Below are 18,038 nucleotides of genomic sequence, written 5' to 3' on the forward strand. Positions count from 1 at the left end.
AAGTCCCAAAGTGCTACGTCATGGTCCGTGCTGAATTATGTCAGTCAGAAAGGTTATACGGTAAATGCTACCTAATTTTCACCTTAGATGTAAAACTTCTCAATAAAGTGCTCATAGAACATTAACTTAAAGCAAATTTGGGGGTAAGCACTGAGAAAAATCTGGTTACAAAATGTCCCCTAAGGAACTGAGCTGACCTGTGGTACAGGGGTGTGAAAGATCAAACAAAGATCACGACTCTGGGTGTGCAGCAGCGAATTGGAAAGTATCTGAAAGTAACCTAACAGCATCAACACCAGTAATGAAACCTATACAGCCAACAAGCACAGCTAATAATGTAATCACACACCTCTCATTTTCTTCCCCGTACTCTTTAATTTGTACTCATTGAGAGTAACATCCCCTTGCCCATGGAGAAAAGCTACAGCAGAACTTTTCCACTTTTACTTAAAATCATGACTGCCGTCGCCATTCAAGCCTAGTGCCCAGTCCAGAGCATTAGCCAAAACACCCTGCTACACGACTGAATGTCAAATCTCTCCTTCCACGGTCCAGGCCCGCTTCAGGCTGAAAGGCGGCAGTGGAAAAGGTGGTGTGTGCGGCTTCCTGTCTGTCTCTTTGCCTGGAGCTGCTCCCTCCCCTCCCCTTGCCAGGTGGTCCTGAGTTTCCAGGGTACAGGCAGAGACGGGAGGGGTAAAGGGTGGAAAGGCTACTTAGACCCGCACCAGTGTCGGCAGCTTCACTCTCCGAGCGGCCGGCAAACCCTCTAGCTGACTGGGCTCCTGACACTCCCGCAGGCTCTGTGGAGCTGCCCATCGCTGCAGGATTTCTCAGTGCAGTTGGGGAAGATGCCGAAGTTTCCGAGGTAGGCTGCCTCCACACAACCCCCTCTCAGCTTCCATTTCTTGGCCAATTCACCCAGCACATTCTCTGTTAAAAGTCCTCTGGGGCAGAAACCAAACCCCAAGTCCATCCATGTACAGTCCCTGGCGCTTTTGCTCATAGCGAGGCACCCCGTGCCCCTGAGAGAACACTCCCACAGCCCTGGCCCTGCAGATCAACTATGGGGAGGAGAGACTGCTGCCCTGAGGCACTGCTCTCGGCTGCATTAGCCTCACAGGCTGAGTCAGGCACCTGTGCTCCGTCCTCCCAACTGGAGAGAGCAGAACGCTGGATCTCAGAGTGGCTGTTGTGAAGCTCCCTCTCACTAAATTTCCTGTCCCACTCAGCCCGGGAAGAAAGTGTTCTCATTATGCGCCAACAGCTTTCTCTAAAAGCAAAATGCGCTCACCGCATCCTTCCTCCTTTTCACTCCTCATGTCCTTTATAAATCATTAATAAGCTGAGAGATCCAAGGGTGGCAGGACCTGTCTTTGACCAATTCCTTTGTCAAGGCTGAGTACAAGGATCTGACTGTGGAATCTCACTCCCATGTTATCTTGATAACCTCAGTCAAAAATTCCATTTTAACGTTCTGTTATATTCACATTTGTTGAAGCATGCACTGTGCTGAGCACTAACTAGTATGTTATCTTCTTGTATCCTCGTAACAATCACGTAAGGTAGTTATTAATACACCTGCTTTATTACTCATAAAAGGTGCCACCTCCAGGATTCGAACAAACCTGGGACCTGTAACTCTAAGATTCTTCACAACCAGTGGATTTCAGAGAGTAGATCTAGGTGTCTTATTAGATCATAAAGTTCATAACAATAAAATTATGTCCTGTGCATACAGTAATATGTTTTACTCTTAGACCTTTACACTGGAATACAGAGGGCAAGAATACACTAAGCTCCTCCAAAAACACTATCAGTTTCTTTCTTTTTTTTTTTTGGTAGCGACAGAGTCTCACTTTAATGCCCTTGGTAGAGTGGCGTGGCGTCACACAACTCACAGCAACCTCCAACTCCTGGGCTTAGGCAATTCTCTTGCCTCAGCCTCCCAAGCAGCCGGGACTACAGGCTCCTTCCAAAACACCCGGCTATTTTTTTGTTGCAGTTTGGCTGGGGCCAGGTTTGAACCCACCACCCTTGGTATATGGGGCCGGTGCCCTACCCACTGAGCCACCAGCACTGCCCCACTATCAGTTTCTTAAATTATAAATTTTAAGTATCAAGAACACATCTTTTTACTATGATCTCTCCAGTTACCATTCCCACTGATTGACTCTTGGGGCGGCATTAATTACCCTGCATAATCATCATCAAATACTTGGCTTTAGTAGGATATAGACGTAGCTCATCACAGATTTCTGTAAATGGATTCCAAGGCTAATGAAAAATTGAAGAGAGCTATAAACAATATAAACAATATCACCTGAGCCCCAATTCATTTCTCCACAGTAATAAAGGGAGGGTAGCTAAATATAAAGTATACCTGCAATTTATAGAAATGATTGGCCTGAAAATTTAAGCTGTGCCATTCTATCAAAAAAAAAAAAAGGTTTATAAATCACAGCTGATAGGTCTAGCAAGCCAACAGGTCAGTAACTGGAAATCACTGTAAGCAATAAAAATAATTTCCCTTTTATAAACAAGATGGACCATCTTCTGACTCCAGATTGAAATGAGCTACGTGGAAATTAAACACAAACTTACAAGTTCCTTTTAGTGCACCATAAAGGATCTAATGGTTTCTAAGCTAAAGACTAAGGTAAATAGATGATTGAGGGGTTAAAGCAGTCCTTGTGATTTTCTTAATAAGGGATACGAATCACAATGATTGATATGGCTTTGGCAATTATATTGATTATAAAGAAAGCCTAGGGCAGTGCCTGTGGCTCAAAGGAGTAGGGTGCTGGCCCCATATGCCAGAGGTGGCAGGTTCAAACCCAGCCCCAGCCAAAAACTGCAAAAAAAAAAAAAAGAAAGGAAAGAAAGCCTAAATTAATGTGTGCCAGGTCTCTGTAGATGCAGGTTCAACTCTACCTGTAAAAACCAGTACTTCGCTATACATCCAGCAGTTACAGTCACAATGAGAGCAATTTTGTTTAATAGAAAACGCAATAGATTGGGAAATCGGAGATTTAAGTTATAATTTTACTACTATGTGACCAAAAATATGTCAGTTTCACTGGGTCTTGATTTTTCAACATTAAAATAAAAAAGTAAGCTTTAAAAAAAAAATCTCCAAATTTCCAAATGTTTCCACCTTAGTATTCAAACATTTCTGATACCCACTGCTTTCTCTCCCTGAATCCCAATCTCTTTTTGTAGTTCCCTAATAAAACTTCTGTAATTCTCACCTTGGAGCTTTTGAATTCCATTGGAATGCTTTTCCTATGAATCTTCTAGAAGCTGGACCCTCCTTCGGGTCTCAACTTAAATCTGAGCCAGCCTTTCCCATCCACCCCAGATTCTCCTTTCTGTCACGTAACCCTGTTCAACGGTTTAACTCTGCAAGGGCAGCGGTTCTGCTCTCTTGATCCAGTAGCTGATCAGAGCTTGGCACAGAGTAACAACTACCATCTACCAAATGAATGATGCATTGACGCTTGGCTACGGAGGGATATTCACGTTTCTGAAATGTCTGCTACAACATTAAATAGATAATTATACAAATGCTTTTAAGACTTAACAAGACTTCCCTGGAATCTTATCTTAAAGGTGAAAACAACAAACTTAGCCTCAGGATATAAACACTGTTAGAGGATAGCCATTCAAGTCAATGTCTAGTTTCCTGATTTGTAAAATGTAATGCAGAAATAATTTCCCATCTCTAGCTAGCATGATGGGCATTTATATATAGTTCATTCAGCTTTTCGATCTGAATAGGACCGAAAGATATATATTACTTAAAAATTAGACCACAAAAACTACATCAGGGAAACTCAATACATCGTAGTCAGAATAAAGGCACTTTTAATATACATGTATTCATGAGTAAACAAATACGATTTTAATTTATTAGTGGTGAATGCACACCCTTACAAAGTTTCTCCCCTAATGAAGATCAAAGTCAGAGATCCCAGGACTAGGGAGAAAGGAATTTTCCTTCCCTTTTCTTGTTTGTGGTGATTATTATTGAACCAACCTGTTCTAAATCCTAAAGACTGTAAGTGAATGATAATGCTTGTGCCGTTCTTATTGTGAAATACTGTAAGTTCAGATTAGTTAAGCATTTTAGTAGTTCAACTAAAAAAAATACAAGGATAACTATAAAATAAAATGGAGTAATCTATCAATAAAGTCACTGGCATCGTGATTAAATTGAGCTAAAAAGCCAGGGATCCTGCGTTTACATATTTAGCTTCACTCATTCTGTTTGACATAGGCAGAAATGTTTCACCTGTCAACTGATTTATCTACCAGAACATGTCCAAGATATCTCAGAGATACAGGAGGTAGCATGAGGTGCACAATGAAGATTTGTTTCATGTGGGAAAAATTCAGCTATTCTGCACTCACTTCTGTATGGAGTATTCTCTCCGTCACGTGATTATTTGGCCACCTTCATACCCAGAGTAACTGATTCAAGGGGATCCAGGTGATCTACACGGGGTCTCATGATTTCAATCCCATCTGCCCTGCCCAAATGCACTTATATGAAGTTGGTGGCAGGTATAGGAGCCTAGCTTTCTTCTAATAGCAAGCTTTTATTCTGTAGTCCTTTCATAAAACTTAAGTAATTCTCACCTTGGGGATTTTGATGGTAGAAAAGGGTTTGTTTGTCACTACTTACAACAATGCTGTGAGATTTTATCATAAAGCACTCTCAGAAAGCTCTGTCCCAACTCCACCACACAGTAGCATATTAAATAATTATGAAATGCAAGATCTTCAGAAACTAACTTAGGGATACAATATAAAGTCAGATGTTGTGTCTATAAGACACAAAGACATCTAGTCGGCTCCCTGAAAGAACATCAGTATAACAAGTAGTTTGGTATTTTATAGATAAACAAATGGCTGATTGAGCAGATTCTCATTTTTCAGCTGGTCTTCTGACATCATCTTGGCAGAGCCTTATTCCTACTGACTGATAATAATCTCTTCCCATACTGAGTAAAACAATATGACTTTGTTGATTGAGCAAAGGATTGAAAATCGAGAAATGTCTGCCCTAATCTTATTCTGCCAGTGATTTGTTCTTTGACCTCAGGCAAGGAATTTCATTTCAGTTTCCTTATCTAGAAAATGAGAATAATGATCTTATCTATATACTCCCACAGGGATAGTTGGAGTGTCATTGTTCACAAGAACTATAGATATTTCTGTATGCAATGTGTGAGTACCGTATTACAGTATCAGTATTGTGAAACAGCCTTGTCAAAAAAAGAGAGGAACCACCAAAGTAACACTTTCCACCTTTTGCACAATAATGGCTACATAACATTGTGGGTAGCAAATATAGTAAGCAAAGAAAATGCTATTAATTCTATGTGAGAAGACTTCTCACTTGTCCAGTTTGTTTTTGAAAGTTTTGTTTATACTTTCCAAAACTATGACAAAGACAAACACAATGGTTCCCTACACCACTGCCTGCAAAATCATGTAAAGATAGTTCTACACCAATAAGTAAATAACATTTAAATGAGTTGTTATGTTGTATCGCCCATTAAAACAGAATTCAAGACACAAATTTATTCTACTCTGAATTCTATTCTATAGCAAATAGAGTAAGATTCCAGTCTCAGTAATTTTGAGATGAGAAAGCACATCGATTTTAAAATATTAAAGTGTCATCATGTTGAAGAGTTGTTCTCTCCTTTTCTAGGAAAAGGAAAAAACCCACTAACACCAAAGGGAATAAATGGGACTGACTTATTTTATGCATACAAACTCAACTAGTGGTTCCTAAATAGTACCGCTCTCCCACACAGCCAAGTGTGTTATGAATATTGAGCAGTAAATTTTACTATTGACCTGATAGACTGAGTTTGGTGAAGACCCATTAAGAAAATGTCTTCATTAGGTGATTCAAAACAGCTTACTAAAAATGCTATTTGAGGATTCACCTGATAGCTCCCACATCCTGGGGTCTTTCCGAATCGCTATTGGTCTAGAAGGTCAAGCTGAAGTTACTTCATAGTTCACAACAACACAATCAGGAACCCTTACAGGCAAAAATTGGCTTATCTCTTCCATGTTATAGAGCACAGAAATCACAAGCCTGAACCATATATCTGTTCAGATTCTTACCACGTTTTTGAAAAAAATATTGTTCTTATTCTCAAGATCCCTGTAGTCTAACACCATAAGGAAATAAGCCAACCCTCGAGAAAGGTAGCTTCTAAAGGTTCAGAGGTGTATCTGGTATCTAAAGAAGGTAAGTACCTCTTTAATTAACATACAGAACTATAATATTCAATATTGTGTCAGCTAATTTAATTGAAAATTATCTGTACAATTTCACATTACAGTAACACTTGCAGCATCTGATACTGCAGAGAAACACTCTGAGAAACAACTTGCGTCAGTCCCTCTCAGGACTAAGGCGCCTCGCTTGGTATTATATCTGCCATAAATCACCAGGAATTAACACACTCAGATTGTATTATCTCAGTTTCCAACAGAAAATCTTTCACTGTGTTAAGATATAATGTGACATGAGACCCAGTGCGTCTACTTTTCAAAACTCACCCTAAGGAAATAAACCAAATATTGATATGGATTTATTTAGTTATATCCCTACCCTGTTCCAAAAAAGGCTGGAGGGCCCACATAAATTAGAAAATGCCTCAGAATAAAATTTAAAGTAAGTGAAGAAAATGAGACAACAGGTAAAGGGAAGGATGACTCTAAGAATAAGATGGGATGCTTTACATAGGTCTCTGCAGACACCACTCTATGTCCCCAACATGTGGGCCACGGATTTGATTCTGTGCCTTTCTAGCAGCTCCCGGTAAAGAAGGAAACACATTGAGTTACCTGATTCTATGAAGAAAATAATAGCAAACTATTTCTCAAAACTCACACGCACATTTGCACGAGCACACACATGCCCCTACAGTCATCTTCATGTAAGGATGCTTTGGTCAACAACACACCACATATATGACAGAGGTTCCGTAAGATTATAATAGAGCTGAACAAATCCTATCACCTAGTGACCACAGCCCTCCTAAAGTTGTAGTGCAAAACATCACTCATGTGTTTGTGGTAGTACCAGTGTAGCCTACTATGCTACAGGTAAAAATATGGCACATAGAATTACGTACACTATATAATGCTTAATAATGATAACTAAGGACTATGAGGCTGGTTTACGTATTACTGTACTATACATTGAATCACTATTTTAGAGTGTACTCCTACTTATTAAAAAAAAAGTTAACTGTAAAACAGCCTCAGGCAGGTTCTTCCAGAGGTATCCAGAAGAAGCCGTCGTCATCCCTGGTGTTGACAGCTCCGAACATGCTACTGGTCCTGACAGCCCTCCGGTGAAACTAGACGTGGAGGTGGAAGGCAGTGATGTCCCTGATCCTGGCCCCGTGTAGCCCTAAGCTAATATGTGTGTTTATGTCTCAGTTTTTAACAAAAAGTTTATAAAGTAAAAACTAACAGTTTAAAATAGAAGAAAGCTTATAGATAAGCATATAAAAAAGAAAATATTTTTGTGAAGCTGTACAATGTGTTTGCCTTTTAAAAAGCTAAGGGCTGCTACAAAAGAGTCAAAAAGTGTTTTAAAAATTTTAAGATTTTATAATGTAAATAAGTTATAGCACGCTAAAGTGAATTGATTACTGGAGAAAGAAAAATACTTTTTAATAAATGTAGGGTAGTCTAAGTGTTCAGTGTTTTTAAAGTCATGTCGGAGGCCTTTGCATGCATTTTCTCTCTCACCCAGAGGCACCTCCAGTCCTGGAAGCTCCATTCACAGTAAGCACTCAACATGGGTGTACTATGTTTTTATCTTTCATCCTGTATTTTGCCATACCTTTTCTGTGTTCAGATATGTTTAGATACACACATACTTACCACTGTGTCACCACTGCCTACAGTATTCAGTACAGTAACACATACGGGTCTCTAGCCTAGGAACAATAGTCTAAACTGCTATTTTTCTACCTTTTTTATCTCATGGCACACTTGAACATACAGTTAAATTTCCATGGCACACTTACATTATGCTGATCAAAAAAAAAGAATGTGCTTTGAACTTCTGAAAATAATTTAATTAATGAGCTTTAAAACTGTTCATGATAGTAAATGTAGAATAGAAATGTCTTAACACAGTAACTAAGGAAATGCCAGGAAGGCTATGTTAACCAGTGTGATGAAAACGTGTCAAACAGTCTATAAAACCAGTGTATGGTGCCCCATGATCATATTAATGTACACAGCTATGATTTAATAATAAAAAATAAATAAAAATGTTCATGGCACACCGATGTGCCACAGCACTCTGGTTGAAAATAACTTGTCTGGACCATATAGCCCAGGTGTGTAGTAGGTTGTCTGGACCATATAGCCCAGGTGTGTAGTAGGTTGTATGTACACTCAGTGATGTCCACACAATGATGAAACTCCCTAATTCCATTCTGAGAATATATCCCTGTGGTTAAGCAATACATGACTATATTTCTGATATTAAAATGGGAGAAATTTCTCACAGATGTCTTTGTAAAGAAAACAGAAAATACATTGTTATCATTAACTTTCTTTATGGTAAATACACCAATACATTCCAAAGAACTGGTTCTGACAATATCCATTAACACGGACTGATTTCCAACATGAAATTCAATAAAAGCATTTGTATGGAAAACAAATAACATAGTTCATCACTCAAAAGAGGAAAGGCAGTTTGCATAAAGATATTCACTGCAGCACTTCATAGTATTAAATGACTGTTAAATTATAGTAAACCTGAAAATTAAGAGCTAATTATAAAAATTGTATCATAGTAAGAATTATCTAGCAATAAGAAAAATATATATAATGTATTAAGTAAAATAAGTGGGATACAAAATTAAGAGACTACCATATCACACACATGAGGATACATCAGGCAGCCCACATGTCCTGGAGTCCTTTACTGCTAAATGAATCCAGCTGGGGTTCCTTGTGGAAACCATAATTGCATATGAGCAAAGATGATTAAATTTGCCAATGTGAAAATAACTGTGCTAGATGGGCAAATTTGTGAGTGGTTTACTCCTTCTGCTTCCAAACCAACTGTACAGAAGGTATAAACATTTAATATGCCTTTAAAGTATTAATAAGAATATACTCAGGCTCAACACCCGTAGCACAGGGGTTACGGCACCAGCCACATACATCGAGGTTGGCAGGTTCAAACCCCGCCCAGGCCAGCTAAACAACAATGACAGCTGCAACCTAAAAATAGCCAGGCATTGTAACGGGCGCCTGTTGTCCCAGCTACTTGGGACGCTGAGGCAAGAGACTCTCTTAAGCCCCAGAGTTTGAGGTTGCTGTGAGCTGTGATGCCCCAGCACTCTACCGAGGGCAACATACTGAGACTGTCTCAAAAAAAAAAAAAAAAGAATATACTCATAATGCTCCCAACTTTTTTAGAGAAACAACACAAGTATTAACCTCCTAAAAAACAATGTCTACACACTTTGCCAAAGACACTGTCTAATATGATACTTGATATTCTTTATATAAAGACCCCATGAATTCATTTCTCTTTAAATTTAGTGCTTAAAATCATAATATGTCTCATCTTACAAAAGCTAGTGAGAAGTGCAAGATGTTTCAGTCACTTTTTGCCTGATCTACCAGAGAACCCCTGTCTACCCTGATTCCTAAACTGTGATAATTAAGTCCCATTAGAGGCTCAGCACGATCTATTCCTCTGTTCTTTTTCATTGATTTTTATCTTTTTTATGCTTAGCTGTATTTTATACTGTGTCCCAGCATTACAAGCTAACTTTAAATCTTTTGTAGACTTAAATAAATTCTTAATTTACTTTAAATGAATGAAATTTCATTTCATGCACAAATGAAAAGATAAATAATCAAATGACATAGCACATCTACTAAACATAAGAAAGAATTTCTAATGAAGTGAGATGCTTAGTAACAGACCAGGCTAATTCTCTGGGCTTCCTGTTCCTGGGAGGTTTAAAGCTTCAAATTGTCAGAGATTCTTCACAAAAGGCAATAGAGTATTAGACAAGACATTCATTGCAAATTCTATTATTCTATTAATGAAAAGACATGGAGAAAGGAGCATACGATATGCAAACCATCAGAAATTTTGAAGATGACTTAATTTTTTCCTTTTACTGATGAGGAGAACAAAGCCTAGAGGTCTGAAGTACACTGGTGGTTGTTGGCAGGGCTGGAATCTACGTCTAGCCACACGAATGACAGTAGAACAGTAGAAAATTTTAACCACTGATTTCTGTTTCCTGGTTGAAGAAAAAGGTATTAATTTGGTAATTTCTTAGTAGGATGTTATATGCTCCAAAACTTTCTGATTACTATCTTTCCCCTCCTTCTCACAACTCTCCCAAAACTCTCAGAAAGCTTCCTCCATGGTAAACGAGAACTCAGGCCTGAATTCCTCTGCTCCTTTTCTCCACCCAGTTTCAGCAAAGAATAGATACATTAGGCACAGGGAACGTGAAAGTCATGGAGAAAGGCAACAAATGATCATTAAAATACCCTGAAATCAGGGCGGTGCTTGTGGCTCAGTGAGTAGGGTGCCAGCCCCATATACTGAGGGTGGCGGGTTCAAACCCAGCCATGGCCAAACTGCAACAAAAAAATAGCCAGGCATTGTGGCAGGTGCCTGTAGTCCCAGCTACTCGGGAGGCTGAGGTAAGAGAATCACCTAAGCCCAAGAGCTGGAGGTTGCTGTGAGCTGTGATGCCAAGCACACTACCGAGAGCAATAAAGTGAGACTCTGTCTCTAAAAAAAAAAAAAAAAAAATACCCTGAAATCAATTCTTACCTCTTGCTAAAATGCAAAGGAATATTTCTACATATTAGCTAATTTATTCTTATAGGAGATTAGTCTCTTCCTCCATTTTTTCACCTTGTTTTTACATACGTAAGACAACTATTGGGAATTTGCTAACTATTCATTTTCATTTCTACAAGCAGATAGGTCTCATTCTTGGAAATTTCATCGTATTGAAGGAGAATCCATGATAGGAGATATTCTTGCTTTTTATTTCAGACAAGCATTTGCCAAAGATTGCTGCCATGGTTAATTTTATGTGTCTGTTTGAGTGGGCTAAGTGAGGCCCAGACAGCTGGTAAAACATTATTTCTGGATCTGTCTGGGAGGGTGTTTCCAGAAAAGATTAGCATTTGAACTAGAAAAGAAGGATCTCACCAATGTGGGCCAGGGTCACACAATTTGTTGAGGGCCTGAATACAACAAAAAAGGCAAAAATGAATTCACTCTTTCCCCTTGAGCAGGGACATCCCTCTTCTCCTGCCCTTGGACATCAGAGCTTCTTATTCTTGGACCTTTGGATTCTGGGACTCATACTTTTGGCTCCCCCAGTTCTCAGGCCTTTGTACTCAGACTGAAAAAATTACATGACCACTGGCTTTCCTGGATTCTCCATTGTACAGATGACATATCATGGGACTTCTGGGATTGTGTGAGACAATTCCCATAATAAATCTCTTTTCATATATATATATATCCATATATATTAATATATTTGTGTGTATGGGTATATACAGGGTGGCCACAAAGTCCAAAGTTCTATTTAAAATAGACAACTATTTTAAATTGCACACAAACTTTGTGGCCACCCTGTATAATGTAATGCACAGTAAAACCTGTATAAGTTGACTAGTTGACTACCCAAACGACTATAACAAACTGATCAACATACCTAAGTGGTCAACATAAGGATCTGGGCCTATGCTCCTGATACATACATGTGGTACTTGTTTGGTCTATGAAAATTAGGTCAACTTAGGGGGATGATCAATGTAGGAAGGTGATCAACTATGGAGGTTCTACTGTATAATACATACACACACACACACACACACACACACACACACTCACTTTACTGGTTCTGTTTCCCAGGAGAACCCTGACGAATTCAGTGACACAGGGCAGACTCCATTTAGATTTAGTTTTATTTGTCATACCTTGGTGCAAACCTAGTTCAGGTCATGTTCAGGTAAACACTTCACATAAAGACAAGCCATCTCTAGTCCTAGCCTGCACTTTGAAGGCTGGCCGAACATCTTCCTAATGACTTGTACTCATTCAGGGGTGAACTAGGTGAACAACTCTGAATTACTCAGCATAATCCATCACTACTCAGAGAAGAACAGTTCAAAGTATACATTCCAAAGAAAGGCGGACCAATAGCTCCTCCTTTCTGTGCATTCTTTATGCATAGTAATAAAAGCTGTTGGATTTTGACTGAGCACTAGCCCTAAACAAGCACTAAGCTAAGTGCTTTTTCTGTAATATTTCATTTAATCCTTATAACATCCCTATGGAATATGAATATTATTTTAACCATTTTGCGCAGGAGGAACTGAAGTTTATGGAGAGAGAAAGAAATGTGCCCCAGGATACAGAGCAGGTAAATATTAGAGCTATGGTTCAAAACCATGCCATGAGAGGCTGATGCCTACTTACTCACACCGTCTCCCTCTATGGTCAACCAGCAAGTATTTTTAGACAGCTACCGCAGGTACTGCTCATAGCTCCAAAAGTAAGTGAACTTAAGAGTTACCAGATAATAATAAGTTGATGATAATGCTGCTGATAAGGTCTATTCTGCAACTGACATGTCTTAAAGGGAAATAACAGGTTGAGCATTCCCTTTGGAGACATTTCATTCCATCTAAGGCCATGATTCCATTTTTCTTAGGCTTATTACCTCTCAGAGTACTCCCCTTCCATCTACTCCTCCAATATTGGTTCTGATCTGGGACAAGATATAATCTCTCACAGTCCTCTCTGGGTATGTTGCAGACAATCAGCTTCCCATACTGTAAGCAAGGAGTGATGACTCACCAACTTCTGTCTGAAATGCCACCCTCACTCTCATCTTCCAGAGCCCTGCAGGCATCTCAAATGAAACATCTGAAAAATTAAATTCACATTATCTCATTCCCCAAGCATCCTCCCCAGCCTGAATACTCTCTCTCAATGAATGGCACTGCCATCCTGAAACCCAGACATTAAAGCTGGAGATTCGGGGATCACCCTTGATTCCTCCCTCTTCCTACCCTCTTATCTGTGACTGGGCATTATGCTCTATCAATCTGTCCTCCCTGTTGCCACCACCTTGCTGAGTATTCCCTCTGTGTCTCTGTCCTAGGACATTTCAGTAGCTCCACAGTCACCAGCATAATCTTTCTAAATATAAAACTGAACCTCTCTTTTCCTCTTAGAGCTCCTGAAGTGTTCCCCCATTGCCTAAATGTCACATCCCAAACAGAGTTCTCTGCTGCACGCCATCCTCAGGGTTTAAACCCTTGCTTGTAGCTCCCGAAATGCACCATCCTTACTATTTCCTATCATGCTGCATTTGTACAAATTTAACTCAAAGCAGAAGGCCATTCTATTTACATATTACAAACTACATAGTTAATTTTTCAAGCCCCAGGCTCAGGCATCTCTGCCCTTATTAAGCCTCCCAGCCTAGGCAAGCGGAGCAGCTTGGTTGGTCCTTAGTGTAAGTCGACTTCTAATATTGAATTCATTCCAGAGCATTGTTCCTATATATTAACACTGTACCTTTCCTACTGGATTTGAGCCCTTTGATCATAGATAACATGACTTAATTTCTTTTTCTTTTCAATAGACTTAGGAGGTATAAGTGTTTTAGGTGAATGGACAAATTGTGTTACATAATGCAGAAGTCAGGCTTTCAGTATAGCTGCCACCAAAATAGTGCAATTATACCTTGCAGGTAGACTTTTATCCCTCAGCCCCTTCTTTGTTTCAAATGTTCTTTACATCTCTTTGTGCTCATGTGCCCATCATGTAGCTCCCACTTATTGTGATATTTGTTTTTCCATTCCTGAGATACTTCACTTAGAGTAATGGTCTCCAGTTCCATCCAAGTTTCTGCAAAAGACATGACTTCTTTCCTTTTTATGGCTGAATAATTCTCCAGGGAGTGTGTGTGTGTGTGTGTGCATGTATCTCACATTTTTTATCCACTCATCATTTTTTAATTTAGCACAAAATAGTCACATCATCATCATCATTATGACTAGTGTTTATTGAGATTTTACTGTATGCTAAACATGGTGCCAAGAGCTTCGTATACAATATCTCAGTGAATTCTCATATCAGCTCTAATGTGGGAAAATGAATTTAAATTGGCTTAAATAATTTATTTAAGGTCACTCAGTGACAGAGCTGAGATGAAAACCCAGATAATTTGATATCTTAAGTTCTGCAACCATTGGACCAGTAAGAGTTTCCAGCACATGTTGGATGAATAAGTAGACGCACAAATGAATAAATGCGTGGACAATCAATCTACATGGCCTGTCACATGAGTTTTGGTGTTTATTCCTCTTGTTCTCCCTTGTAATCTCAGTTGAAAGATCCTACACGTTTCCCTGCTTCCACACAAAAGCAATCAAAGGGGGATAATAAACCTCCAATAGCTGCTTAATTAGACATCAGGTAACATGACCAATATTGCTCCTAGTGTGAACTTGCTAAAGCCCAATAAAAGTATTTAATCTAATTATTGAAACAATGTGCTGATTCAGCAATAATTTAGGGCCTTCACTGGAAGCTCACACAGCGTAGAGATACTCAATTTTGATATGAGGACAATTAATGACAATTAAGGTTATGGGGGGGAGGAAAAGCAGAAAGAGGGACGGAGGGAGGGGGGTGGGGCCTTGGTGTGTGTCACACTTTATGGGGGCAAGACATGATTGCAAGAGGGACTTTGCCTAACAATTGCAATCAGTGTAACCTGGCTTATTGTACCTTCAATGAATCCCCAACAATAAAAAAAAAAATACATGCTTATGCACTTGTGGATGAAACACCATTTGATGGTTATAAAGAGCTCATCATAAGTCTTTTCCTGGAAAGGCAGAATGGTGGGGAAGAGCTGGACTTGGTCTCAGAGAAAGCTGAGCTGAGAATGAGCTTGCTACTCATTGCAAAGCAATCTAATTATCCTCTCCAAGCCTCAGTTTCCTTGCTGTAAAGCTGAAAAGAACACTGCGCACAAGATTGTTGTGAAAATTAGAATAGCTATGCTTAAATCATGGGGTCTGTGTACTATGCATGGTGACTACTGTTACTTGCTTTCAAATCCCCCCCCTCAAAATACATTGAGAGAAGTGTCTCACCTCTGATTGGCTGGGGAATTATGTTATCTCAGCCAATCACAAGCTAGCCTATACAGCTATGCTACTGGGAGAGCCAATCCTGGAAAGACTATGTTTATGATTGGTCCCAGCAGGAAAAGAATTTAATTTTGAATTTTTCTTTATGGCATGGAGAGGACACTGTTCAGACTCTATCTAATCTCCAGGCTCTTAGACTAAGCTGATATATCCCATAGCAGAAGGTGTCTAAAATTATCCTAGAACTTCATCTTTCCCAACATCAAAGATACAATAAAACTTTGGACAAATAGAGTATAGTCTACATATAGCTGGTGCCAGAACTGCACAGACCAGACTTTGGAAATATTGAAAAACATCATCTTTCCAACTTGTATCTGCCACTGAAAACTTCATGGTCAACAGATTTGCATTTTGGAAAGTGAATTATGCAAACTCCAGGAAGCACTGAAGGCCATCTCAGAAAGAGCTTGCCCACGCTGTGGTCAAACATGTCACATGAATAGTAAGTTTACAAGTGGGCCTGCCCATGCTCTAAGCACCCATGGAAAATCCAGAACTGAAGCTGTACTTTCTCCCACACTGCCACACCCAGCCAGCCATCTTCCTCCTCCTCCACCGCCACCTCCACCCCTTCCACCTCCTCTCCCTCCCCCTGACACCTTTGCTGCTCACGAAATCCAGTCAGACTAAAGCACTTTAGACTAGACCATTAAAAAAAGATGGACCCATGCAGATAACAGATAAAAACCTACTGGCTGTGAAACAAGACACAAAGGTTTTGACGAAAGGAGGATGTTTGTACCATCACCAAAGGCACAGAATCCACTAGTTACTGTCTGTGACCTTCAGCACGTTACCCAGAAACCTAACTCCCAAGTATTACCAGCTTTAGTTATAAATGTCTTAATCACTCCTAGTAAAAGCCAGATAGACCTGCAGAAACTTCTGCAGATCTTAGAAAATCAACATCAGGGCAACACTTCGGGACCCCTTCCATTGTATCAGAAGCTTTCCTATCTATCCTCTGTAAACTATTGCCTTCATTTAAAAACAAAAAAAGTCAACAGAGAAAGGAGTCCAGGAGGTATACCCTTTACCAATAAAGAAAATATGGACATAGGAACTGGACTCACCCCAGTGATGACCTAGCCCTCGAGGAGAAAGTTTCTGTTGGCCCACCCTGGAAGCCCATCTCAAGCTCTACTGCATTCTACAAGACGCTTTGATGAACAAAACTGATCTCTACTCTGTCTAACTCCACATGATGATCCACAAAATAGGCCAAGCCAGGCATGGTGGGGGATCCCCTAATTCCAGTTACTTAGGAGGCTGAGGCAAGAGGATCTCTTGAGCACAGTGTTCCAAGCCCCAGCCTGGACAATCTTATAACAAGATCTCACCTTTTCAATAAAAAAAAAAAAAAAGCAAAGAAACAATACTCCATGGTGTTTTTCTTCCTTTCAAGGACAAGGAAATTATCTATCAATGAGACAGGAATGGTGGCAAAACACTTCAACAAAGGTTTTCAGTAATGCTTTCAAATAATTAGATCCTGCACTGTTTATTTAAAAGAAGAATGAAGAATCGGACCTTTATCTTATATTTCTTTATTAAAGTTTACAAAGCATTTTCATGTACTCTTTTTTATTGTATGATAGAATGAGTGTCCGCATCAGCTCTGAGCCAGATTGCCTGGCTGTAAATCTCAGATTCTTTACTTTTCCAGCCATGTGACCTTGGACAAGATATTATGCTTTAGTCTCTCCATGTCTCATTTTCGTCCTCTGTAAATCAGTGGCAATAACAGAAACTGCTGCACAGAGTTGTAAAAATCAAATACATTAACACATGCAAAAAGCTTCAGGACTGTGCCTAGCACATAGTTAGCACCCTGTAGATATTATTATTATTCTCATGCGTTGATAAGGTAGACAAGACAGACACTGTAAGTATTTTATAGAAGATGAAACTGCAGTTTGCACAGTGGATGCCTAGAGCTGCTGATTTTCAATCTAGAATGAAATTATTAAAATAAAGAGGAAAGTATCAATACCATCTCCCAACAGGCAACAAAATCATTATTATTAGAATGTTAAATGCTAAATATAACATGCAGATATTTTATAGTAGTTAAACTATCTTTCTGTATGAGTAACAGTTATTCGACGCTACTTTTACATCAATAATATCTGTAGGTATTTGTGTCTAAGACTATGAGACATGAGGGCAATTATTCATTCTCTTCTGGCCCTTGCCATGACTTCCCAACAGGTGGAACATCCTTCACCACCCCACTGATTTAGAATGTGGCCATGTGACTAGCTTGGGACAAACATGACAAACGGCAGGTCCTAGCAGAAGCTGTAAATGGTGTGAATGATTTGGCTCCCCCTCTTTTTTTTTTTTATTGTTGGGGATTCATTGAGGGTACAATAAGCCAGGTTACACTGATTGCAATTGTTAGGTAAAGTCCCTCTTGCAATCATGTCTTGCCCCCATAAAGTGTGACACACACCTCTTAACCTTCAGCTCTCTACCATGTGACAGCCATGCCCCAAACAGCAACAGCTCCTCTGGCCTGAGTCACACAATGGAAAACCAGGGAGGTAAGCCTAGGGCTGCTCACACTAGAGCCTCCCTAGTCACAACCAACCAGCAGCCCTCATGTAGTTTGAGTAACCGCTGAGATGTATGGGCAAAATTTGATTAATAGAGGACTAAGACACAACATAAAGTTCAGAGAGAAAAGAACAAACCCAGTATCTTCCTTCTGTCCCACAAGCAATTATTATAACGTTCTAAGC

At 39.6% G+C, this 18,038-nt stretch overlaps 1 protein-coding gene and 1 pseudogene across 2 annotated transcripts in view; one reads left to right on the forward strand and one right to left on the reverse strand.

The window, feature by feature from the left end:
• FRK (fyn related Src family tyrosine kinase) overlaps nt 1-18,038 on the reverse strand; it is a 113,417-nt gene that overhangs the window by 28,391 nt on the left and 66,988 nt on the right. The gene's annotated exons all lie outside the window — the stretch shown is intronic.
• LOC128586435 (proline-rich protein 11-like) lies at nt 9,042-16,473 on the forward strand (annotated as a pseudogene).

The sequence above is a fragment of the Nycticebus coucang genome, chromosome 5 (assembly GCF_027406575.1).
Source record: "Nycticebus coucang isolate mNycCou1 chromosome 5, mNycCou1.pri, whole genome shotgun sequence".
Taxonomy (NCBI): Eukaryota; Metazoa; Chordata; class Mammalia; order Primates; family Lorisidae; genus Nycticebus; species Nycticebus coucang.